The sequence below is a fragment of the Erithacus rubecula genome, assembly GCF_903797595.1.
Source record: "Erithacus rubecula genome assembly, chromosome: 1".
Classification (NCBI taxonomy): Eukaryota; Metazoa; Chordata; class Aves; order Passeriformes; family Muscicapidae; genus Erithacus; species Erithacus rubecula.
This window is the reverse complement of record NC_136658.1, coordinates 4,743,193-4,770,411: the sequence shown is the minus strand read 5'-3', so window position 1 is coordinate 4,770,411 and position 27,219 is coordinate 4,743,193. Positions and strand designations below refer to the sequence as shown.

The window sequence follows — 27,219 nt, the reverse complement described above, 5'->3', positions numbered from 1 at the left end:
AGGAACAGCTGCAGTCATCACAGATTCACTTCAGTCTTTTCTCCCTCTTTGAGAAGGAGAATGTGGAGAGATGAAATAAAGGCATACCAAGTAGATAAAAGTATCAGACTTGTGGCCTGACTGTGACATGAAGCATTAAAGGCAAGAAACCTTTCTCTGCATACAAGAAAGAGCACACTGCTATTTTCCTCATGGCCTTTCTGAAACTGTCAGTCTGTGCTGGACTGAGCATGGTGAGCACTCAAAATCAGCATGGAAAGAGAAAAAAGGCTGGAGACCTGCTGCTGCAGGAAACAAATGATAACTTTGAATGCAAGCTGAGCCTGCACCCTGAATTGTACCTGTGACAGTGGAGTGGGTAAGGAAGGAGAGAGTGGAATAAGAGAATGCTCAGGGAAGAACAGAAGCTTTAGGAGGAACCAAGAATAGCAGCAGCAGGAGGTATTTGAGCAACTGCTGATCCTGACAGCCACCAGGAAGCAAACTTCTGCAAATGCATCCACCAGTGGATTCCCTGTGTGACCTGAGAGGTGGGGCAAGGCAATGAATCAGCACACGTGCTCCTTCAGCACATTTTTACTGGGAAGGGCACCTCCAATTTCTCCGACCCTCATTCAACCACATGAGAAGGAGAATAGCTGCACTGGCAAAAGGTGACTCCACTACACCCAAGAGCTACCACTGGTTTTCATCACGTGCTGTACTTACCAGTTTTGTTGAGCATTTGCTTATTTTATACACTTGCAGCTGAGCTGCACGTTACTTTTTAATAAGCTGCTGTTTAATAAAGTACTTGATTACACACCTCATTGATAAGGAGAGTGACTGGGAAACAAGCAGGACACAGGAAGTGTTATTCAAAGCTTTTATTGAGCTGTCAGACTTCCTTAAGATCATGTAAAAGCAAACAGATAAAATGACATGAATATTCTACACCCCATACATCTCTCTATGACACTTGAGGATATAGGGACACAAAACACTTCAATCCCCTGAAGCAGTCCAAATTTCTAGATAGGGCTCCCTACCAAGGGCTACTAAATCCACCTTTAAATCTGCCTCTGCCTCCTAGCAAAAGCTGTCCTCCCCATCCTTTCCCAGGAAGGGATAAAGCACATGCCTGTCACACTACTAGGATCTAACCCATCAGCATTTAAACAGGTCTGTCAAAAATGCAACCTTACCTTCTGCACAGCAGCTCTGGACTGGACCCAGGAAAGCAGTTTAAGCATATCTAACTCTACCCCTTCCAGCACATGTGATACAGCTGAAAATGAACTACAGGTAACCTATTAACAATATTCAGGAGACAACTTTCCTGTTTCATCCCACCAGGTATCCATGTGCTCACTGGCACTAGCACAAAGAAGGCAGTGCTGACTGATGGCAAAGGTATGGATAGATTTATGCTCATTGAAATAGAATGGAAATTTTTCTTAAAAAAGGGCAGAAAATACCTCAGGTACCTTCAGATAAGTAACCTGGATACTAAGGGTAGATAAAGATAAGTTGTCTAAGGTGATTAGATAGAAACTCACAGCCAGTCATCAGTTTCTAGATGGTCCTAACTTATCCTGAAACAGTATAGACTTTCCTATGTTTATGTTATAACAATAAAGAAATGATACACAAAGTTCTCACAGTGTCCCAGAGAATTCCATCATACCACATCACAGAAATCACCACTATTCCAAAGTCTGCACAGCATTATCTCTCTGCTCAGTTTTTCACCAGAAATTACTCTCAATAAACAGAATAATCAAGAGTTTGTAGCAAAATGAGTTTAGGTACATGATGTGGGGGCTACACAATCTCTACCAGGCAACATTGCAATCTCCTCAGGGAAAATACCTTCTTCTGCACGTGTGGTGTATAAGCACCTCTCAAACTCTAAATGAGTAGGTTATTGCCCACAACTACCTCCAGCCCTGAAGCACAGAAAAAGGGGTTGAGCAAAGACAGATTCACCTAAAATGAGCACCCTGAAGACCAACAGACACAGACAGGGAAAAGGCATGCAAGATTCTATGCCATTGCATGGAGAGAAGCTCCCTCAATTTTCTTCATTTAATGTAAGAATTTAGGACCACAGGATAAGCCTTCCAGAAACTGTAAGAATATTTAATCAGCCCCATGCAAATGCTGTACAGTGTGGTCACACAATGCAGCTCTGCTGAGCCTACTGTGCCTGCCCATCCACATCTCTCAAATAAGACAGTACAGACACCCTTCCTCCATATTTCCCCCAACCCCTATCACCACACACATGGACCTTTCACAAAGAACAAATCTCTCCTGAAGTCCATTCAAAACAAAGGCCACAAAAGTCCAACCTTTTGCTCTAGATCCTTAAAATGTGCAGTGAAGACAATCACTGTCAAAGCACAATACAAACCCAAAGGCACAGAGAATTAAGTGTTTTATGAGTTTCTGATGTCACTATCCCCTTTTCTGAGAAAATGGTATCTCTAGCAACTATTCTCTTTCTTCTGACAAGTACATGGATAACCAACAGTAGCCATGATATAAATGCTGTATAAGTAATCAGTCTTTTTAGGTACTTTAAAAATCATTCTAAAATAGTCTTTTGTAACAGACATGTTGCCTGCTACTCTCACAAGCATAACTTTCAAGAGTTGTGAATAACACTAACACTTCTTGTCAAACAGATAACTATATATCCATTAAACTTTATTTTCAGTACATTTAACAACACTTCAGTGCATTACTACTCCAGTGGGGATGCAAGGTTGTTCTAGACAACTTCTGACTCTGTACAACTCCTTTCCCAAAGCAGTGGAGACAGACACTTATGGACACTGGTGATCAAATTCAAGGTGTACACAGGCAAACACTGAGAGTCTTTCAGTTTCCCATCTGCTATTATATAAAAAACACTTGAACTACTTGGTTCACTTGGGACTGGAACAAGCTCTTGGCAGATTCTGACACAGCTCCAGAAATCAGTCTGGGGAAAAAGCCAAACGAAAAATTCTTTTGAAAACCCCTCAAAGCCTAAGCTACAATATCTGCTCCTGTACAGGAACACTGTGAACACTTTCCCTGGGTGCTGCTGCCATTTCAGCTGCCCCAGCAGCAGCAGCAGCACTGGCAGGCGTGGGTCAGCCGGGGTGTCGGGGCTGTCGCGCACCCTGTCACGACATCGTGCTGACCTCAGCCCAGCCTGGCACACTCCAGCACAGCTGCCAGCAGCACTTCAGCTCCACCTCTGTTAGCAGTGCTGGGAGCAGTCTATGTACTTTACAAGTGCAGTTTGCAGCTCCCTTACCTGAGCAGCAGCCGGGCTGCCATGGAGTTCCAGCTATTGTTAACACCGATAAACATCAAAAGCTTGAGCAATAAGGGATTTTTCAAGAAACATTTTAACAGTATTTCCTTAATATATGACAGCCTTCTGGAGCTTTCCATATCATGTTGGCAGTTAGTAGCCTTAGCATCAGTCAGCATTGCATGCAGGAGTCCAGTGGGTAATGAGAGTTCTCTATGGCCTGCTTTCATTGCTTTGGCTTCTGTCAAAACTTCATTTACTTTTCAGGAGCTGGGAGAAGCCACAGGCAATCTTTTCCCCCTTACTTCTCTGTGTTTATTTTTTCAAAAATTTAAATAGGGACATCAGCATGAACAACCACAGGTAAAAGACACCTGTGTCCAGCTTGCCAGCAGCCCATTCTCTAGGAACTAATCTGTTGCAAGGGGCTGGGGGAAAATATGCTGAAGTACTGGATGGGGAGACAGGACCAAGGAGACAACAGTTTGTTCTTCTACAAGTATTAACACCACAGTGCTTAAACAAAAGGCTTGGGAGAAACAAGTCACCAATCAGTTCAGCATGGAAAAAAACCCAAGTGCTTTTCCTTTCCCTTTCGGCATCCCTTCAACAGGCTTCCAGAATGAAAGATAAGAAGCAATCCTCAGGCGTAATTCCTTGGGCTGCAATCTTGTCAGTTTTCATAAGCTGAGTGAGGCTGGGATGGGTCAGTACAGGACAGAGCTCCTCTGAGAAAAGCCCAGTGCTGCAGCAAGCAGTAATTCCCCACTCTGCTGCAAGGGGACACGACACACGACACCAGTCGGAATTGCTGGGGGCGAGCCGTACACCTTCCTTCATGTTAACCTTCACCTTTACAGCTCTCTGGTCTCTCTCCTCCCAAACAAGCACTTTTCCAAGGCTCCCCTGAGCATCACTACTTTCCAGCAGTGCCTGCCAGACCAGTTTTTGTTCAGGACTGTCACCACCAGCCATGCCTCTGCTCTGCTCCTTTGCACGAACCCTTCTGCTGCTCTCAGCCACCTGGGGATCTCAACACCACAAACCCAGCATTCCCAAGGGAGCAGAGCTGAACTTACTACATCCCCTACAGCTTGCTGCTGGGTAAAATGTGTGCCAGAGTGTGCTTGTCCCTGGTGCACTGAACCACTCATTTCCTTGCTTTTAAACCCACATTAGGCATGTGAGAGGCAGCATGACCCTCAGTGACACAGTGCAGTGATCCCACACTGGCTTCCCCACCATTAAATGCAGGCTCTTCCACACAGCAATGACTCTTCTAAGGAGCAAGGCACTTCAAAGAACTCCAGCAAGCAAAAACTGCATGTACACAGTACTCCACGATGCTACATGATTGTATCAAAGCTGCTGGGATGAAAAACTGACATTTGATAAATAACATGAGGTCACCTCAAAGATCTCAGAACACTGCACGGAAAAATGTTATTTTGACAAGAAATTAAGCAATTGTATAATCAGGTCTATTATCAAACCTACTGCTTTGACACGATCTTATAAAAGTATGAGGAGCATGCAATTCCAATTGCTGCAGGATCCTCCCTCACTCAACACAAGATGTAGGCATTTAATATTCCTCTAGTTAGCCACGCATGTACAGCACAGCCTAACGCACTTCAAAGTATTTACTGTGCTGTATAAACACAGCGCTATTTTCAAAGCCTCATAACTGTCAAATCAAAGCTGCCTTTCACTAAACCATTCAGAAGCATTTCTGCTGGATGGTGGCTATTTGCCTGACAGTTTCAACCTTCTATCCCCCAACCACAAAAAGGTTAATTTTTTTTAATATATGCATATATATATAAAAAATTATTATTTTCAAGAGGCAGAGGAAAGAGTTTTCTTGCTAACAAGCTGTCAAATCATTTTGACCTGAGGTTTCTTATTTTTTTTCCCCTATACATACATATAAAATGTGGTGGAAAACTTCCATTCTACCAGCAGAAGTCCTGAAAAGAGTTTTTCCATACACAGGACTGCCTCAACTGTGCATTGTACCAGCTGCCCCTGTTGAGGCTGTGGCTGCTCACCTCAACAGGCTACAGCTTGGTTTTATATTACACTGCAAATATGTTTCTAATCAATCCTCAAACAAATCCAGATTGGTACATAGATAAAACACTGCTGTTTCACAGGCAGTGGAACAGTGATATCAAGACACCTGAAGAAGTCAGTTTAGTAAAATGCAGAAAGCAGAGCTCTGAGCAATCTGAAAAATTGCTTGCATAGCTCGATCTTACCCAGTGTTTTTATCAGTGAACTACTAAACCGGAATTTTTGTTCAGGTCTTCACAACTCTTCACACGCTGCAAAGGTGGCAAAGATAGCTCGACACAACATACACAGGCAGACTCTGAGACTTAAAGCAATTTGTAGAGCGTAAGTAACATGGTCAAATAGATAAATCACAGGCACATTAAGAGGCAAGCTCTGTTCTCAAGTTTGCCACCAAATCCAAGCAACCCTGGTTTTAAAAGAGCCCATGGGCCCCAGCCACCCTGCTGATAAGGTAAAACAGATATCTGCACCCTTTGTTCAGAAGGCAGAGAGGACAACCACAGGCACACAGAGACCATCCAGTGACAAGGTGGGTCAATGATTTAAAGCTCTCTTGCTCTGCTACTATGCAGGCAGAGCCCCACCAGAAAGCCAAGGAGGAAAAACACAGCAGCACTGCTTTCTTAAGAGGCCAAAGAGCCATGAAAACAAGACACCCAGCTCAGAGTAATTGCCAGTGCTAGGAGTTGAACAGGCAGCTGTGTGGCTGTGTCTGAACAACTGCTCTGAACTCAATACAGAAAACAGCAAGCTCTCCCTCGATTCCATATGCAGCTAAATTATTGTGTATATCATCCACTCTTTATGCCATCGACTGTACCACTAAGGAGCACTCAAAACCAGCACTGTTTTCAAAACTACAGCACCCAATTTTCAGTGAAATCTCAGAGGACATTTCTCCATCTTTCTTTGTTGAAAGAAATCATGCCAGTAGTAAAAGGCACTTTCTGTTTTCCTCCCTGCAAAAGGATTTCATTGATTCTGCCAAGGTTTTAAAAACAAACAGGCCAACCACCTTACAGTTCCATTGCTCATCTCCCTTCCCTATTCCACAAGCATCTTCTTGGAGGCCAAACAAGGAAAATCCCACTTCTGCTTTTAAGCTTTTAAGTCTGTCTGAAAAAAAATAAAAAGGGATCTCTCTAAAGAGATAACATTAATTCTTCAGATATAGTTAACTACAATTTCATAACAGTATTTAAAATAAATTCAATTAGTGTTGTCAAAGTATATCAAAACCAGAGTGCTCAGATTCAACTCTGAAAAGAATAGGTAAGAACAACCCAAAGAAGTAGGAATAAAGAAAATGTAAAAAATTGTGAAGTAGCAGTTCACTTCATAACAGCCACAGTTTAGTAACCCAGACCAGATTTCAGGATGGTTCCAGCCAGAAGCCTATGGCATATCTCATACATTGGTTCTCCATCAGGTTTCCAGAGAGGAGTGTGAGAACCCTGTAGCAAACCCAGGCACAACAGGCTATTCCATCCCTCCCTTCCCCAATATAGAAGCACAACTGCTAGAGCAGAATAAAAAAGGTTTAGACTACAGGCTTAATACCTCTTCCAAAATTTCTACTGTCATTGATTACAATAATTGAATATTCTTCATATTCTTAAAGACATCTGATGCTTTTTAACTCTTGTTGAATTCTTGCTTCTCAGCAAGATTCTCACAGCATGAGTTTCACTGCTTAATTGCAACCATACTAAATAGTCTATCATCCATTTACAGTACATGTTCTGTATCATCAGAAAGTCTTGAGACAGCAGAAACTCTTCCATAGTGAAGCCACCACACTCTTCTGCTTAAAGCTTACAGAGGGCTTCCCTTTTGATACCTTGTATATATGTTCAGGGATGTTTTTTCAAGGTAAGCTGGAGGAAACTGTTCTCAGGCAAAGGGAACTGTAACAAACAGGTGTAAGAAACATTTAGCAAGCTTAGCAGACTCTTAAGGGTAAAGTTAGATGAGCATTCCTTTTGGCAGCCATGCCAGCTTAGAGAACTGCTGCTACCAATATTTACTCCCACCCCTGCACCGTGGCCAAACAGCAAACCAGTTTGGCAAACTGATGCAGGCTAAGTATCACCATTTTCTTTGCCAGATCAGCTCCCTGATCTGTTCCAGCATCCAGCTGCTCCAACAGCAGCACCAGCACACACAGTGGGGTGCTGCAGAGTCAAAAAAAAAGCACCAAGGACTCTTCTAGCACAATAAATGTCACCTATCATTGCTAACCAGCATTTATGAGCCTGCCTGGTCTTAAAGGAAACTCTTCAGGAATTTCCCAACAGATCAATTTTTTTTTTTTTTTTTTTAAATGTTCAAGTTCTTCTAGATTATCTGGACTTCCTAATTATGAATAAAGTTCCTGTTCTTCTGGACTTGTATAGTCCCTACTACAAAGGATTTCAAGCTCCAAAACAATTAAACTTTTAAAGCAGTAAAAAACCCCCTAACAGACAAGTAAGGTTACAGAGGGGAAAGCTCTTTTAAATTAAGTAGGTAGAGCGGTGCTTGGACAAAATTCAGCAATGAAATTGCCTTCCATTCACAAATTGCTCTGAAAACCTGAGTTAACACCTTTATTTTGCCAGCAGGAAGACTAGAGGGACTCCAGCAGAGCTTGTAAGCAGGAAATCCAAGCCCACAGCAAAACTTGATGGGTTAAAGGACTTCATATCTATGTAAACAGAGCACAGGCCTTAGGGAGGCACAGAGATTTCTGTGAAGTCCAAGGCCACACAAACGAGTTAGAAGGATTTTATGAAGGCTGCCTGAATTGCTATGAAGAAATCCTGACAAACTTCTACAAAGCAAAAGAGAAAAAGAGCCCTGCAAGATAGCACAGCTCACATTTAAGATAGGAATTAGTTTGAAATACTCACTTGAGTGTAATTGCTTCACAGGATAAAGTTGTTGTTGCTGTTTGGGGTTGGGGATTTTTCCTATAGAATTTATAAAAGACCAGCAAAATTCCAAAGCCATAGGCACAGCTTGTGAGGCAAGAGAATTGACACAGCATGTCAAGAACTCAGAGGAAGAAAAAAACAACATCTAGGAAGAAACATGTAGAAATAGGCATGGGAAGCCAGTGTGCTGCAGAGTAGCAAGCCTTTGAATAGCTGGGAAATATGGATCAAAGGTACTCCATTCTTATCCACATCAAACATATAAACTGCTCAGAAAAGCTGTAGTATATGAATATTTTAGCCTTGTGGCTTACAGTCACCTCAGCTTCTATATTTGGATATTTGGTGACAAATGCAGTTTGGCTGTGGACTAACCCTAACAGAAAACAAGCCAAGCACATGAACTGCAAAGATGAAATGCAAGATGGGGGGAAGGAGGGGGAAAGCACAGGGAAGAAAGAGTCCACACCCTTTGTATTCATAATATCCAGAAGAGATCTACAAAGTTTCTGGTTGTATAACCAGAAACCTATTTATTTTCTTTCACATTAAAATTCAGGTCCTGCCTAGTTTAGAAGACTGTGTTGACCAATAAACAAATTAACTGATCACAAGAGAGAAAAGCAAAATACCTCCCCAAAACAAACAAGAAATAAAAACTCTAGTGTGCAAAAAGATGGTCACAACAGTATCATCATAGTCCAGCTACTCCCCCACAGCAGAGCAAATCACAACTTCTCCCAGAACATCTTCAGACATCCAGGAGCTAAATAATCTGCATTGGGAAAACAACACTGGAAAGCCATAAACACAACTTTTACCAAACACCGCAAAAACCAAGTGCACAGGCACAAAAATACATCCCCAAAAGAATTTATCACATTAACCTGACCAAAGATGAGCAACTGAATGGGAGGGTGACTTACACAAAAACTTGTTTAGGGTGGGTTTTTTTTTTGCTTGGTTTTGTTCACACTTATTTAACGTCAATGATTGATTAACATTTTGGATAAAGGAGGTCTTTGTTAGTGATTCAGCATCTCCACCCCTTCAATTAAGGTGTTAAGAGTTCACACAAGTGCAGTGAGAGCCAGGATCCCCAGACCCCTCTCCACAATAAAATCCCGACACCCCCCCCCCCCCAAAAACAAAAGATTAAAAAGAAAACAAAAACAAAAACCAAAACCCACACTCGCCCCACTGAAAAAATTCCAAAATCCCAAAACTAACATCGTTGCTAACTCCAAGTCAAAAAAAGAAAGATGCCTTTCTTTTGTTGTTTGAGGAGAGGCCAGGAAGGGAGACAGGGAAAGAATATGAGCCCTTGAGCCATTTTTATGCACTGAGTAAGAAAAAAGGACACATTCATTAAAAATAATCTCTTTGGAGATCACTGTTAAAAGGGAAAAAAAAAAAATCCACACTGCATAACAGAGCCATCATGCCAACTTGTCCAAAATGGCTATAAAACATCAGGAAAACAACCCCTGCAGTTCAGGCAAGAAAACAGATCCTGTGCCATGGGATGCAGGCGTGTGCACTCCTGCAGGCACAGCTCCTCTGCACACAGAACGACTCTGTGTGCCTGCCCCTGACCAAGTTCCCACTTCCACACCTCTAACACCCCACTTCAGCCAACAATTGGCCATTACAGACCTCATAGGAAGCAGGAGAGATAAAGAAAAAGCAGTGGGAATAAAACTGTTTAAGTATGTTAATTCTTTCATTTGATTTTGCATAATGCCTTGCCTAGCTTTCCAACGGTTGTTATTGTAATATCTCAAGAAATCACTGATCAAATAATCCAACAAAACAGAGGGAAAAAAAATCTGCATTACTTTTTTGCATCATGCTTTTAAAGCTTGATACATTTAAGGATGCTTCAGAGCATCCTATGTCTGTGTGGGCTTTTCACAGAGAAATCGAGGACAAAATACTTTCAAGGAAAATAAAAATGTAACTGGAACCCTAAAAACAGAGAGAGCTGTCTCCCCCGCTTCCTCCAACTGTGTTTTGACAGAAAAACAACCAGCCACTAACAAGGAGGCTTCAGGAGACAAACTTGACTTGGCACAACCCTTTCTTCTCTGCCCAGACAAAGGAGAAGGTATTACTTTATCAGGTAAGGGCTACCAGGTAAGACTTGCTGTTCCTCTCCCAAAAGTGAGGTTCATGGTTATTTCCTGACCAGCTTCAGGGTCCATGTTAGGTTTGGCATGTGAAGAATAAAAGCATGTTCCCTTTCACCTTGGTGGGCTTTGAATCACTCCACAACCAGCTCCCATCTGACACTTACTTCATTCTTTCCTTGCTGCATAACAATTTTCTGATTTTTCATGTAGTTTACTATTAAACCACTAATCATGTAATCATTCCACCTTAATATTTTACACCCAAATACCAGCCCACAATTGACTGTCAGATCAGATTCTTCCCATCTGTCTCCTCATGCTTTGTCTACCTTCCCTGAGTAAAATCCACCTTCCACATCCCAAACACTCCATCTTCAGAGGCCTTTTTAGACCCATCACCTGCACAGAGAACTTGGGGACATGGAGCTGGACAACAGAAATACAGGGCTCTCTCATCCTGGGAGTGGAACCTGCATGCATCAACCTGTCCCACAATTTCCCTAAGCATTTGGGGTCTCCAGTGTTCCTTTTTATTTTCTCATCATCCAACCCTTAACCTCATGAAACTTCAGATTTAGCCTCTCACCCCCCTTTGCAGCCAGCCAGAACATAGACTCCCTCTTATGCATACACACACTGAGCCTCTCCTCCCCCTAGTAGGAATCCTTCCAAACAAACACATTTCCCCTGCCTTGACAGATACTGCTCTTCCCCACAATCCCCATATACAAGATCCTCTCCCACACTTAGTACCCCACCCACAGTGTGATACTAACAGCTTCCCTGGATTCCTTCTCCCCTCATCTATCTACACTGCTTCCCAGCTCTGGAGCCCATCGATTTCCCTCATGACCATGTGCACCACCTCCCTCATGCTGAAAGCACTTCCTACCCAATATTCTGGCTCCCAGTGCTTACCCAATCCTACTCCCATATCTCTTTCTAACAATGACTCAAGTCCCAACTCCTCACATGCTCTCCTTCATGTACCACTCTCACCAGCAAACCTCATACTCATTTCTTCATCCACCGCTCCACATTTTTCCTGCAGATGCCCATAGTTCAGTACTTCCTGCACCACAGTCCCCCATCCCTTCCTCACTGCATGTCCCAGGTGATTTAATATCCCACACAGCATCTCCCACCCTCTCACTGCATGTTTCACCTTGTATCCCACTTCCTACATCCCTGCTGTGGATCTCTGTGCCCCAGCCCCTCACTTCAGCTCAACCACAGAGTTCACAGCTCCCACCCCACTAGGACAGTCTTCACTCCCAATTCAACAGCTGCTCCCATCCTATGTCCCAGCTCCTCACTGAGATTGGAATCTCTAGTCCACCCAACACTGTCCTCTTCTACAGCATGGCCCGAAGGCACTTCCAGCTCAGGGCAGCACAGATCATCCCAGGGCTGCACCCCACAGCTCTCCACACAGCTCCGTGCCCCCAGCACAGCCCAGAGCACCTCGCACACGCCACCACACAGCAGAGAGCCCCAGCATCCCCTGCCCCAGCGAGCATCCCACACATCCCTCCACCGAGCACAGCTCCTGGAGCACCCCATGCACCACACTGCGACCCGGGACAGCCACCCATCCCTCCTCCCAGCACATCCCCTATGGCATCCCAAACATTCCTCCATACACCACAGCCCCCGGGGCATCCCCTGCACCACAACTCGAGGCACAGCATTCCATGTGCCGCTCCACACAACCTCCCAGCGCACCCCAAAGCACCCCACACATCCCAAGGAGCACAGCTCCCAAAGTACCCCCTATGCCTCACACATCCCCCCATGGAGCACAGCTCCCAGAGCATCCCCTGCTCCCAACACATCCCCCCATGGAGCATCCCCTGCTCCCAACACATCCCCCCATGGAGCACATCCTCCAGGTATCCCCTGCTCCCAACACATCCCCCCATGGAGCATCCCCTGCTCCCAACACATCCCTCCATGGAGCACATCCTCCAGGTATCCCCTGCTCCCAACACATCCCTCCATGGAGCACATCCTCCAGGTATCCCCTGCTCCCAACACATCCCCCCATGGAGCATCCCCTGCTCCCAACACATCCCTCCATGGAGCACATCCTCCAGGTATCCCCTGCTCCCAACACATCCCTCCATGGAGCACATCCTCCAGGTATCCCCTGCTCCCAACACATCCCTCCATGGAGCATCCCCTGCTCCCAACACATGCCTCCATGGAATGCATCCTCCAGGTATGCCCTGCTCCCCACACACCCCATGGATCACTGCTTCCAGAACATCCCCCACACCTCCTTGCATGGAGCACAGCTCCCGGAGCATCCCCTGCTCCCAACACATCCCTCCATGGAGCACATCCTCCAGGCACCCCCTGCAACCCCTGCGCTCCCCTCGCCGCCTCCTTCGGGGCACCGCCGGGAGCCCCCCAGCTGGCGGACTCGGGGCGGGCGGTGCGGGTGGCGGTGCCCGGTGCCCGCCCCGCACTCACCGCGCTCAGCCCGGGGCCGGCGGGGGCGGCGCGGCGGCTCCGTCCCCCTCCCGCACACACACACAGGCTCCATTGTCCGCCGGCGCCTCCCCCCCCGCTCCCCGCGCACATGGTACCGCCCAGCGCAGCCCCTCGCGCCCGCTCCCCCCGCCCGCTCCCCCCCCCCGCCTTTGCCCCACACCGGTTCTTTCCCCCCCCGCGCCCCCCCCTTCCGCCGCGTCCCGCAACCCGCCGAGAGAGGAATGGTACCGCCCGTGGCGCGCGCCCCGCCCCGGCAGTGGTACCGTCCGCTACTCACTCGGCCGGCGGCGGGACCGCCTCTCGCTCCCCGCGCCGCGCAGTGGTCTCGCCCGGCCCCCCCGCCCCGCCTCTCCCCAGCCAGAGGGAGGGGACTGCGGCCCTTCCCCCTTCGCCGCACGGTGGTACCAGCCGGGCTCTTAAAGAGACAGGCTCCCCTCGGCCTGGCGGCCCCGCCCCTTCGTTATCATAGCCCGGCCCCCGCCCCGCGGCGGCCACGCCCCCTCCTCCCCTTTTAAAGAGACCACGCGCCCGGGGCTCTTCTTAAAGGGGCCGCCTCCGCCGCCGCCCCCCCTCCGCCCCAAACTCCTCTCTGCGGAGTCGGGGCGCCGAGAGCCGCCCTCTGTGCCGCGGTTCCCCGGGCGGCGGGAAGGGCGCTCCCGGTGCCCGCCAGGTACCGCAGGGGAGGCGCCCCCGGTGGGGCCGGGGAGGGGCCCTGGCGCTGCCCCTGAGGCGGCGCGCGCCGGGACCCGCCCCCAGCGGCGGCACCCCCGAACGGAAACGGCGCGCGGGGCCCCCGAGGGGCGGCGGAGCCGGGATGCGGGATCAGGGATGCGGGATCAGGGATGCGGGATCAGGGATGCGGGATGGCGCCGCCCGGCCCCGCGCTGCTGCCCTGCCCGCTCTCCTCGGCACCGGCCTGCCTCAGCCTCGCTGCCCCCCGCGATGGGGATTCCACGGGAATCGCCCCCAGCCCGATGGCTGGACGCTGGACCGGCGCGGAGCGGCCCGGGCCGCTGGCACATGTCCCTCGCACACGTTTCTGAGAGCGGGGGAATGTGCGGAGGAGAAGCGCGTCCCTCCTCCCCGGGGGCTGAGCACCCCGACTGCCCACCCGCCGAGTGACCCGAGGGCTTTCTTCTGATGAGAGAAAGCGCCGGCATAGCAGCAGCTTTGGAACTGAACAGGGAGGGACCAGCCAGTAATGGCAAACAGACACAACCTATCAACTCCTAAAAATGCTCAAGGGCCCCATCCTGGACAAATGCTCCGTGTTTGGGGATTAGGCATCAATGTAGTTTGGTTTCAAACTGGCAGTGAAGAGTTTTGAAGATTTGTAGCAATCCCCCGCCCTTTTCAGGCTCAGACTTACTCTGTGAAAAGACGGCTTTCAACATCCACTAATCCTTCTCCTTCACCTCCACAAAATGTTCTTAAAATGGGCGATCTCGTGGCTGCAAGGAAGAGGTTTCCAAGCCACCGGTGGCACATCGATGCAGCCGAACAGAGAAAGTCAGCGGATCAGTTTTGCTTATCCCCGCTGCCTGAATAACCTGTTTAGCCAATACAACATCAGTGAACAGAAATGCAGTGTCCTCCCTCCCCCTTTATCCTCAAACGACCCATTCTTTGTCCAACTCCCATCTTGTCCAACTCCCACTTTTAAGTAACTCAAGTCTTTGGAAGAAGACCCTTTTAGCGCAACATTCACGCTGGGCGTTGCTCTTGGCAGATAAAACCACCTCCTCTCTTTGCTCAGCCCGCAATCCCTTTTTCTCTTTTTGTTCCTCTCTTCTCCTCCCCTAGTCCTTGCCCCCTTGCAAACATTGTTAAAGAACTCTTTACAGTTTCCCGAGCACTGCAACAGTAGCTAATTATCACATCTTACCCTAAATAGATACTTTTCTTTCAGGAAGATACTTCTTAGCAGTGGGGCTTCGGTCCCTTGTCATTTGCAGACCAGAGACACGAAGCGTTTCCTGCTGGACAGACTTCCAGCCCACTGACACCTTTTCTAGACAAGACCCTGGGGCTACAAGTTCCCAGGATCCAGGACCCGAAGGTGGAAATCTTTGGTCTCTGACAAGCGTTTCCAGCCACTGACGCCAGCCCCACCTGCATCTTTCCAGTGATCGCGGCCAGCACCTTCTACAGCTGAAATGTGGGAACTGGCACTCGAATCACCACCTCCTTTGCTGCCATCGGTTCCACACGCTCCTCCACCTGGTGTTCAAACCTTGCCCATTTCTACATCTTTCAATGCAACACCTGCAAGTCCTCCTGTCCCACCACGATGGCCAGGCAGCCCAGCACGGTGTAAGAAAGAGAATGCACTTCACACTGCTTCTGACAGAAGATTCAGCCCCACTCTCACTGACACCAGGAACCCATCGCGGTTTGCTTAAAAGGAAGTTGTTTGCCCTGGACAGTAGAGGTTGAGATTTCTCTAAGGAGCCTAAGGAAGCCAGGCACCCAACTTCCGTTTTCTAAAGGTACCTTTGAAAATTCTACCCTCGTGCCTCAATCCCGACAGCAGCGATAAAATACAAGGAGTTAGCGAACTCCTTTTTTGTTCTCCTCCCTCCTCTGACCCGGTACTTCGCTGTCTTCTCCCTTTAGGAGTTAGACCGGGGAAAACGAGCACAAAACGCTACCAGTTTGCAGATGCTGTGGTTCCTCTGACTCCCCTCCCATCCCCCCGACCCCATCCCCCCACATTTCAAGCAGTTATAAATGACTGTGCAACTCTGCAGGCAGCGGTCTCAAATAACCACACCAAGCCTCTCCCCTCCAACGGCTTTAAGTCTCTTCCTTCCTCTCTTTGGGGCTCCCGAGAGCCGTGATCAAGGTGCTTTACTTCACTCTCAAGAGTTAAGTTGCTACTTCACCCACCACCTTTGGGAATCCGCCACAGCAGTGAATTCCCAAGGCTGTCTTTGAAGGGTTTTACCATGGGAACTGACAACAACAGGCTCCCAAACGCTCCTAACTGCAAAGACAGGTTGTAACTCAGGATTTCAGGTAGCAGAGTCCCAGATGGTGGGATCGTCCCCACCAACCTCGAGAAGAGCCCCCTGTATTGGGGCCTTGCCCTCCCTTGGCCAAGCTCATAAAAGCTACCCCAGAGAAACCAGCTGTCCCGACTCTTTAGAGCACTCCGGCAAATCCAAGAACATCTTGGAAGCATTACAGCTCTCACCACACTGTGTACGCTTTCCTCACAACTCCCTGTCTGCAGCGAGGGCAGGAGATCAGCCCGTCTATTCAAAAGCAGGGCCCTCTTCCATTAGAGCAAACCAAGCCTAAGGAGAGTTGCCACAGGAGCTCGGGTTCTGCGGAGCAGACAGATCAGACGAGATAGCCCAGCCAGCAAAATACATTTGCATGACACTTTCTGTACATGGTGCAGAGCATGGCACACCCCGATCGCGGCTTTTATTCTCTTCAAGGGCCTGGCCCTGCAAACACTTAATTTTACATGTGTAAGTAGAGTCCCACTGAAGCACAATGGAGCTACTCATGCAAATAACATTGAGAGCGTGTAGGGCTGTGGCTCTGTTTCACTGTTCCATCTGCATCAGACCCAGTTTTAGAGGATCTTGCCATGCTCTCTCAGTTATTGCCGCTCACTTGTGCCAGTTAAACTATTAATGTAGCTACACGCATAGGTGAGCTGTTTAAATGATCCAACTTTTTTTTTTTTTTTTTTTTTTTTTTTAAAGCCCTACTAAAAGGAACAAATCCTTACCACCAGAGCAAGCTCTGATGTAGATTTCATCCTCACGAGCAGCTGAACTGGCACAACTGGAGGAGGTGGAAACATCTGAGAAACAACTTTTGAAGATGGGACTGAGGGAAGGTGAGATGGAGACATGGATCCTTAGTGTATGAAGGTTGGAGACATTACTCTTTTCTGAAGTCACACCCTGTTCCTCACCACCGACTGTCTGACTGAAGCAGAGCCTTCTCCAACCACATGCACAGTCATTACACATGAAACACTTTCACCTCAAATACAACAGCAGATTGGGCCTCTTCAATCAATAATGTTTTAAAAAAACTTACCTCAAGGAAAGCTGTCAGCAGTAAGAAGAATCTGCCAACAGTCCCTATACCCAGGATCAGGGATGGGCACTCCTCCTTGGATGCCAACACCATGCACCATATAGCCAGTACATTTTTGCTTCTGTACTCATGGGATCCCTTGCTATTAGCTTTGACATGGCACATTCGGGCCCTACAATTTTTGTTTTGGGTTGTTTTGTCTTGATTTTTTTTGCTCATGGGCTATTCTATCTCTAGCAACTCTGTACTGAAATTGCATCACATATTTCCTGTCTGCCGAGGCAAGATTCCCCTCTTTCAGTGCGATTACAACCTTCCAGCAGGGAAGCTCTACTAAGTCCTTAAGAGCTTTGCTCTCTTCACTGCTTCCCGACCTGCATTCGTGTACACCTGCACAAAGTGGGTGTAAAACACCATCACTGTTGGAAGTGAAGAGCACACACCATTAGGAGGATATTTGGCTTTGTTTGTTTGCTTTAGGTTTGGCGGTTTTTTGCCCTCTTTTGTGCTCCCGTGTAAATGATCAGAGGAGCTGTGGGACAAGAGAGATCAGTCTCTATGAAACCATTTTCTTACAGGCTTTGAGGTTTACACTGCTGCATGCTCTAATGAGCCTTCTCGAAAGGAAACAACCCATTCCTGTAAGGAATCCAGGTGATTATGGTTTGCATACCGCTGTTGAGCTCTCTGCATGGGCACAGGGGAGTTGCCTTCATGAATCTTGCTGCAGGATGAAGTCTAAAGCTGGACAGTGTGAAAGAAATGGGGAAGGACCACAGGGAGGGGTAGTTTAACATCCATTGTTAACTTGGGAAAAAAAACCCCTTCTTTCAGAAAGTCTTTTATTTATTGTAAATCATTTCTAAAAGATTAGGAAATCAGGCCTGGGGGAGGGGGCAAGATTGTTGTGGCTTTCTTTCTTGTTCAGTTTCTTTTAGTATTAGACATTAACCCGAGTATCCTCAGTTTTGCTGAGCCTCTGTCCTACAAACCACCAGAGAATATTTTTAACATCCTTCGTGTGAACAGTCCCTCTGCATCCCATCGTGGGTGGGACTTCACAGCCTCCCAGAGGAGGGAAATGCCTCTCTATCCATACCAATTTCAATATCCACATGCAGTCACACACACCCTCCCAAAACACACACACATATGCAAACCCCACCTCTGTCCCCATTGCTGGTGAAAAAAACGACCTGCAAGTTACCTACAGCAATGACTACTGCCTGGCTGGCTGCACATGGAACAGGGCATGGAACAGGGCATGGAACAGGGCATGGAGCGTTGGGAACAGGACTGGCTGATGGATCTGACCAGCACTGGCTGCACATCACCCCAAGGCAACAATGTGCAAATGATGGCAAATTCACCTGGCCAAGAAAAGCCCTGCTCTCACTTTCCTCTGCGCTAAAAAGAGAGAAACGGTTGATGTTGTGTTTTTCTGTTCATGCAAACACCCAAACAATCTGAGCCTTAATCAGGTTTGGGCTGGAACATGGGACTATGCCTGTGGTTAAAATATTCTTCTGGACATCCAGAGAGACTTATAGTTGATCTGCTGCACATGAAGACATTATCTCACATCAAAAACTCTGGTGTGATGAACAAATCCCGTGTATTAAAACACTCCAGTTGCAGGATGCTCTTTCCCTATTTAGAAAGTCTTTTCTCAAGTCAATAAATAAGCAGGTATGAGACAAATATTGTGCAGCCATAGAGATAAATGCTCAGCTCTATCTCCTATGATTAAAAAAAAAAAAAAACAGGGAGAAGAAAAAGAAGGAGAGAACAGATACTGATTCAGAAGGCAATTCAGGTAAACAGAATCTGGGAAAGCATATGCTCATGCAACACATGAAAAATATGAATTCATACCAAACAAAGGTGGGAAATTTTGGCACATAGAAGACTTCAGAACCAATGATTTCCCAGGAATACTGCTTCCACCACACTGTCCCCATGCTTCACAGGGAACTGTCTAACACTCACTGAGTGCCGTGGTGCTGCCAAGAGAATTTGTCTGTGGAACTGCCTGACCCTTGAGCCTTTTAAGATTCTCAGCCATGACTTTACACTCCCTTTGTACGTGCATGGCCATCTTTGACATCAATGAAAACAGACACGGCAGCAGCTCACAAAATTGCCAAACTCAACTCCTGCTTCCCTTCAGCCACCTGCTGAGCCTGGTACAAGCCACCAAGTCCCCTTACACAGCCACGTTCTCTGTGCTGCCTGCCCACAGCACCAGGGGCTGCACCTTCATGGTGCAAAACCGAGCAAACAACATTTCATTCCCAAAGAAACATTTCTGAGAAAGCCACGAGCAGATGAAGAAAGCACCTCTCATTGGAAGCATCCTTCTCAGAGGATAAATAGGAGGCTAAGTCTGCCCCCAGACAGACAGAAGAAGTCATCTGTCGCCAACACATACAAGAGCTCTCCTGGCATAACGGGCTTTTTGTGCCTTCCAGCCCTGCTCCTCCAGCATCCAGCTGCTCAGGGTACCCGCCTGCTGCACAGCAGGCCAGCAACAGGGACAGATTCTACTCATGCTGCCCTGACAGTCAGCACAGAGCTGTTTGAGGGTAACATTTTGCTCATGTCTCTCTTTCAAGGCTACGAAAAAATGAAAACAACTTCAGCATGAATTCCCCTCTAGACTGTGCACAAAGAAACCAAGCCCCCACTGTACCACAGACTGGCCCATTAATGCGAATGGTTACATTCTTGCTATGAAAAAGTAGGCGTTGTTGTCTGTTTTGCAAGGCAGAAATCAATATTCCCGCCTCCTCTCCTTCTGCTATTTCACCTTGAGATACTCATGCTCAGTTAGATGAGATCTGAGTCTTACTCACTGTGACTGCAACTTTTCTCTCTCTAGCATTTCACAGGGTCACGGGTGTTCTTGGAGTCCTAACCTGCCTGTAATTTACCACTTAGCTCCCTAAACTGATCACCATTGGTGACTGAAGTAGTCACTGAATTTCCTTCCAAATCACACCACTGCAGCCATTTCTAACTATTTATCTACACCCTCTATCCCCATCATTTTCCTCCCTGTGTCCTCCAATAACAACCCTCTTTCTGCCACAGCCTATCTCTTCTCCAGACCCCTATAATTCCCTCCCTGGTGCTAGCCTCTCCTGTACTGTGGCCATCTCATAAAAACAATGTTTTACTGTGAAATGCCCTTCTGATCTCACTCTCCCTTGAATATGTGGCAGGTATCATGGTCAAGTCTATAAATTTGGGGAGTGGGTGGCTGGATGGGGGAAAGGACCTGGGTGAGTGATGCTCAGCCTGCAGCAATGCTGGCTGGGGAGAGGCAGGGGAAGATAAGCCAGTACCAAACCTCAACAGCTGCTCCTTCAACCAGGTTCCCTGCGGCAGCTCAGATCCAGGGCCTGGACCGATTCCCACAGATCAGGTAGCAATAATGCCAGGCTGACTGGGCTGTTTTGATGAGTCCTCTTGGATGCAGCTCTGCCTACAATCATGCCTGCCTCTGTCACCTAAGGATTAGACAACTGCAATATGGTCTGTTTGGCACCATGCTTTAAATCCATTCATAAACTGAAGGCAGTGCAGAATTCAGCGCTCAGTTAGATAAGCCATGTCTCTCACCCACGATCATTCTCACATTTGTGCTCCATTTTAATGCCATCTGACCACTGGCTCCCTGACAGATTTTAACATGTTCCTGTTGACCTCTAATGCCTTGCAACACAGAACCCTTCCCAGCAGACATATCACCTCTTATACTCCCTAGAAGCTGAAAAGACACCAGCAACTCTAGCACAGATACCTAGGAGAGTAGAGTTGAGGGCTGTTCAGTCTTTAGTTTGCCATTGTTTGCTGGTGACAGTCTGATGAAATTGCTTGAGTTATAATAAAGACAGTTTTCATTATCTGTCATTTAAAAATGTCAGGGGAGCTTAGGCTGAATGGATAGGTGCAACCTGTTGTTTCAAATTGCTTTTGATGAAAGAAATACATTTCAAAAGTACCAGCAACTGATTTACAGGTGCTGTACCAAAATTACATAAAACAGAGAGATGCCTCCAAAGAAAACATGCAGATTTCTCCCCCTTGCTCTTTAGATTAGACACTGCCTTGTCATCAGTATGGTGCTGACTTTCTTCTGCAGCAATTATCAACTTTCAGATCTGCAAGGTCTTAGATGAGAATACCAACAAAACCAGGATTTTTCACTATTAGAGGGCACTTGAGAGTTTTAGCTTAGCTATATAAACGCTTCATTCTTGTTCTTTTCCATTTTTACTTCTGCACTTTTATGGTGCAAACTGTGGACCATTTTGACAACAGATGTCATGACTGGACATACTTCTGCCCAAACATTTTGCTAGTCCCTCTCCACTAATGGTGCTGGCCTCTCACAGCTGAACTGCAACAACAGACTGCATGAATGTTCCTAGTCCATCTGAGCACAAAATCTGCCAGCTTATTTTAAATTATACCGGGCTATTCCCCAGCAGGAATACATCTGCTAACAATACCTGCCTTGCAGGTCCTAGAGATACCTAGGACAGCATGCTTCTTTCCATCTATATCATTTCATTTCAGAGCATCCACTTGAACTGGTGCTGCACAAGTGACTAGCCTTGCTAATAGAACTCTGATGGGACATTCCCTCTGCCTTGACTTGTTTACAACATGGGCTGTTCCTACACACATCCTGCACCTTTTGCCTGCCCTCTCTGTCAAACCAAGATAAAATTAATGTCAGCAGTTCATCCAGCACTCAAAAAATTCAGGTAATATTGTGTGCTGTGTCCTCAGAAATCACTTGTATTTTTGGTAATTGCCTTTATATGAGCATCCAGCATCAAACAGTGTAGCAAGAATCTCCTGTAAATATTTAAATGCTGAAGCACAGATACCTTCCACTTTAGAATCCACTAGCAGATTGCTGCTGCTCTGTCCAGTGACACAACTTCAGCCTGCCTGGATCCCATGCAAGTCAGCTGGCTTCCTCTTCCAAGTCCTCATTTGCCCCATGTGCAGAGACTAAAGTGTCCCCTGGATGTTCCTGCTCTTGGTGATGTATACAATGTTCAAAACTACCATGATAATGAGGAATGAGAGAAGGATTGAGCCTTAGGAAGGTGGCTTCTCAAAAGCTGCAGATGTGAGGAAGAAATAAAGAGTTGTTCTGAGACCTGATCACTCCAATGTCTTGTTTCCATTAGGACAATGTTTCCCAGGCATTTACTTGAATCATCCTTACAAAGCATCTTCCAAAGAAAAGGGTTTATGTTCCTGGCAACATGTTCCAAAAAAAACGTGTCCCCAGCTCCCTGCTGCCATAAGCAAGCACAACTCCAATGATTTCAATAAAGCTGCACTTTCTGTGGCCCTAAGGCTATAACACTACAGTAAACAAAGCCAAATTCCATAAGGCAGATGCTTTAAGGTCTGAATCCAAGTCTTCAATATCTTACAGATACAGCCCACCAAAAGATGGCTGAACCCACAGCATCAGCTGGCTGCCACTGAGATGTTTCAGCCACCAGCAGCACACAGACTCCAGGGCCTCATCCTGGGGCACAGAAGTGGCTGCTGGACACCAGCCCAATCCTTGAAAGGGGAGTAATGCCCCATTCCTCTAGGATCTGTGCTGTGCCAGCACTCTCAGCCTTCCTGCTGGGTCCTCTGCCCTCCCCAAAGAGAAATCCCTGTTCCCCACTCTAGTGGCCACAAGGATGAGTTTGAGAAACAAAATGCTGACACCTCACAATATCAAATGACCTTACAATATCAGCTGCCTACCACTCTGGTTTCTTCATCTCCCATCATACTTGTTTTCCCTTTACATCTAAAACATCCAAACAAACACTGCTCAGTCCAAGGAAAGGCCAGCTCAAGGCTCTTGCCAGATTAGGCATGGAATCCACTCACACGTGGTGGAAGCAGACCCATGGCTCACTTAGATGACAATGCACATCCTGGAGTAATAAGGATGCAATGCTGGATAGTTGCTCAGGACTGAGTGAACACGGCAAATGAATGGTCTTCCAGCTTCAAAAATGGTCCCTGAAGAGCAGCAGTAAGGGACTCTGTCTTGATAGTATAGTCTGGGGAATGTACTGCACAACAGCTCCAGTGAGTAATGCTGAAAATCCATAGGCAAAGGAAACACTTTAAAACAGAGGAGGAAAATCTACTTGAAATCAATACTGTGAAGGTCTCTAAAAGGAAACACTCGGCAAAAAAAGGACACATTTGCCACATATAAATCTTTAATGATATCTTGTAGTTTTAACAAAGCATTTAAAAATCCAAACAAATAAACAAAAACAAAACCAAAAAAAAGTAAAAAAAAAAGAAAATAAAAGAAAGAAAGAAAAAAAGAAACCCCAGTTGCTGGAATACACCTGAGAGAGCAATCATCCTCACATGGCAAAATATGATTTTCACACCTGGTAAATGAAATAGCTCTGCTGCATCCCAAGGCCAGGGTTAGGGTCTAAGGTGAGCTGTTAATGGAAGGTTAGAGACCACAAAACGGCTCTTCAGGGAGCACCATTCAGATGCTCTTTTCATGTACAGCAGTGCACAGTAATCAGAAGGCAGTGGCAGCACATACTGAAGTCACTGTCACTGACAGGGGCTCTAACTGTGCAGTCACTAGTTGATAGCTTGGATTAAGATAGCCAGCTCACGTGCCTGTGCTCCTCTGACTCAGGAGGAGTCTTGTAAGAGCAATCCTGTATTCTTTCATCTCCCTCCTGGCATGCCTTCTGCAGCACACCAGGGTTAACCACTCACTCTCTTCTCTCAGATGAAGAGTGAAGCTGCAGAGCTGAGACAACAAACTTTGCAACCGCATACAGCTTAAGCCTCTGCACTGTTAAAAGAAAAGCAAGCACAGAAAATCAAGGAAAATCCTGATCACAGGCCATGCTGGTAGGAACCCAACGACATTCAGAATCTGTCCTGTATCAGCATGCTAGCCTGCTGGATCCAGGCAGGATGGCTACACAATTTGCCAATCATTCAGGAACATGAGAGAAGTGAGGCCTGTGGGGAGCCAACAAGCCCCAAACGTACATACAGATATTTACAACAGAAAATCCAAGCAGAGGCAGCAAGAGGAAGAAGCACAGAGAAAAACACTACATGATCTAGCACCAAACAAGACACATGGCTTAACAAGACGCTTTAGAATATCTGGCTCCATAAATTAGACTGTGATTCCCAGATCTTTAGCTCCCAGCTCCCGCTGATTTCTGAGTATAAAGGGAATGTTTGTCACTCCCAAGATCAGACGCCAGCTCAAATGCCTTTCAATAAGTACACAGATGAGCATGTTCCTAGGGAAGGACGAGCTAGAGCTAAGCCTTCAAACGAGCACAAGGAGAACCTCCAGCCCACAGACAGGAAAGTGGTAACCTCCTTCACTTCCTTTGTGGCTTTAACCTAAACCACAACTCCTCCCTTTGGGTTAGAAGTCTCTTCCATTCATTCAGATGTTTGTCAGCTTGTCTCTCTAATACCCAGCATTCGTCCCTGCCACATTGGGAAAAAAAAAAAATCATCTCCCTTCTATGTTCCTCTCTCCCACACCCCTTTTGCAGTTTCTTCCCTAAACAAGAATGGCTTCAATGCATGGGAAAGCAAGTCTAAACTACAGCTCTTCAGGCACAGGCACAGAAATTAGCAATTGCAACATGAGGGGGCAGGGAGAAAGGAGACGTTGGCATACAGGCTACACCAACATTTGGGAATGCTGGCAGTGAGGAAACATTGCTGCCAGCAGGAAGAGTGATGCCAAAATAACTCACAGGGCTTTTCCATGAGTGCAAGCACTCCTTCCCAGCCCAGGCTGCAACATCCCTCCTGCTCCCCGGAGAGATTCAGAGCAGGGCTGAGGCGCTGAAAGCGAAGGGGATGAGCACAGGGAAGAGCTGTGGTGCCACTCCAGAGGCTCTCCCTTCGTCCAGGTACAGGCAGGTGAGAAGGACAGGCCACATCATCCCAGTGTGGGGCAGGGAGAGGCGGCAGCTCCCCCTCCGAGATCCCATCATCTGCTGAATGGAGGTTTAACGATGTGACAAACAGCGGTTCCCACCCAAAACATCCCCGGTGCAAAGGCTCAACCTCATGATATCGGATACCATAAGGTGATACCCGAATTTTTAGAGGCTGTTGAGCCTCCTGAAAGATCGGAGCAGTTTTTTTGAGCAGGTATTTTTTGCTACGTGCCTTTACCAGGTAGTCAGAGAGGTATTCAGTGGGAAACCTCTCCCATAGCTCCTATTGCAACACACAACTGGGCAGCCACACAGGGTGCTGGGTGATGCAGTCACTCCCTCATCACCTGCCACTCCCAGGACAGTTCAGGACTATGTAGTGTGAAAGAACAGGCTTTTTATTCCTTCAACATTTTCAGAAATTTCAAATAACTGTTCTACATCTGATCAGGTTAAAAAAAAAAAAAAAAAACCGAAAAAGTAGTTTTCAAAATTTCTACCTTGAAACTACGACTAAAGTAATTAAATGCAAGGTTTCAATTTACCTTCTTGAAATGTTTCATTTTGACAGCTTTGAAATTTTTCTCCATTTTTTTTTTTCCAAGATGAAACACAAAACTGGAGTCAACTTTTCCTGAAAATAGCAACAATTCTCGCAAATCAGCAATTTTCTAAGAAAAATTATCTCTGGAGAAAAATCCTAGCAAAACCTAGTTCTGCTATTTCCTCCCAACACCACACAAGAATATGCCTCCATGGTGTAATTCACCCTTAAGTTTCATAGCAACTCTGATTCAGACATATTGCACACACAGATATTAGAATATGCCTTTGACATCACCAGCACAATGCAAAACAGTGTATATACAATATGGCCAAGCAACGCTGCTATGGAAACCCTTGCTTTGAATTCCCATGTACGGGGTGTTTAAATTCTTATCCCTAATATTGCTTTAACAGAATTCCGTGCACTTTATTTCCTTGCTCAATTCATCTCCTTCTTTCTCCCTCTTGGAAAGGAAAGATGTTTTTGTGGGTGAGGCAGAAGGTGATGAGAACTGCACTGCATTCCTGGTGCTGCCATATACACCAGCTCCATGAGCTGCAGCAGCAGAAGTAACTGATCTGTGCCTCAGTTTCTGCAGCTGTAAAATGGAAATGAGATGACGTGTTACTTCGGATATGACTCGAATGTGCTTAGAAATCCTTTGTGACAGCCAGAGGATACATGCATTCCTATTTGTTACTTCTGTAGGCGAGGAGTTACTGTCCTCTTACAGACCTATGCTGATGATCTCTCTATGTTGGAGAACCAAATCAGGAAGTACAGTCGCCCACTCATGTAGCGAACAGATAAGTAATAAAGCAGCACACTTGCCAACTCCTAAGGAGGTGGTTTCTTAAAAAGACATAGGAAGCTTTCGTGTTTTGATGCTGACTAATTTCAGAAAGTTCCCATTTCACTCCTTTCATTTTAAACGTCAAAAAAACATGTTTACCTGACATTCTGAAGGGTCTTCTACTAGGGAGGATCAGACCAGCCAGACTGAAGGGAACACTGCTGGAAGAGGACTCTTTATCTGTCCATCTCCTCCAGCTGCCAGGTGCTCCTGGTGGCCCTGAACAGACCTCACCTCCACAAGGAGAGGACACTGCAGCCAGCAGTGGCCATCTGAAACTATGCCAGCTGCATCCTTGGATGTATGGCATTGGCTCCTGCAAAATCTGAGCAGAACGTGCAACCTAATAACCATCACCCAGCAGTCAAACTCACCCCTGCAATCCAGTGATCGCAAATGCAGATTAACTCGCTTGCATTTGTCTGATGGTGTAATTGCCAGACTGCACATTCAAATGAGTATTTGTTTAACTGTGTGATACACAGATAGAGCTGATACACTTGAGGCCAAATTTACCCCTGTTGTAATTTCCCTAACTCCAGTAGCAATTACTCAAAGGACTAATTTGGCCCACAGTGTTTCCTAGTACATGTGATTCATCATTTCTTTCCTATAACAAAGAATAATACACTGTTTCAATCAGTGGTGATGTCCTGGCCTCCTTGAGGCTGCCGGACTCCCTGCTTAATCAGACATAAAACAAATCACTTGCAGAGGCAGAGGCGTACAAGCATGCTTTAATTACAATATTGTAACACCAATTAGAGATCTATCTAATCGAGGACTCAGTACTTCCTACTCGAGTATTACTCCCATGTTGGGATAATTACTGCTAATTAAGCTTGGAACTAA

At 46.6% G+C, this 27,219-nt stretch overlaps 1 protein-coding gene across 11 annotated transcripts in view; it reads right to left on the bottom strand.

Annotated features, from left to right (window-relative positions):
* The window catches only part of BCL9 (BCL9 transcription coactivator), a 57,311-nt gene that overhangs the window by 16,503 nt on the left and 13,589 nt on the right, over positions 1-27,219 (bottom strand). For 2 of the 11 annotated variants that reach the window (XM_079308410.1, XM_079308414.1), the window contains exon 1: positions 13,189-13,298. The exons of 5 other annotated variants lie outside the window; for them this stretch is intronic. The gene's annotated coding sequence lies outside the window, so the exon portion shown is untranslated. Of the gene's footprint in view, positions 1-12,890; positions 13,012-13,188; positions 13,299-14,280; positions 18,108-27,219 lie in introns of those variants that run through there. 4 more of the 11 variants (XM_079308412.1, XM_079308415.1, XM_079308411.1 and 1 more) reach the window with 3 other exon arrangements.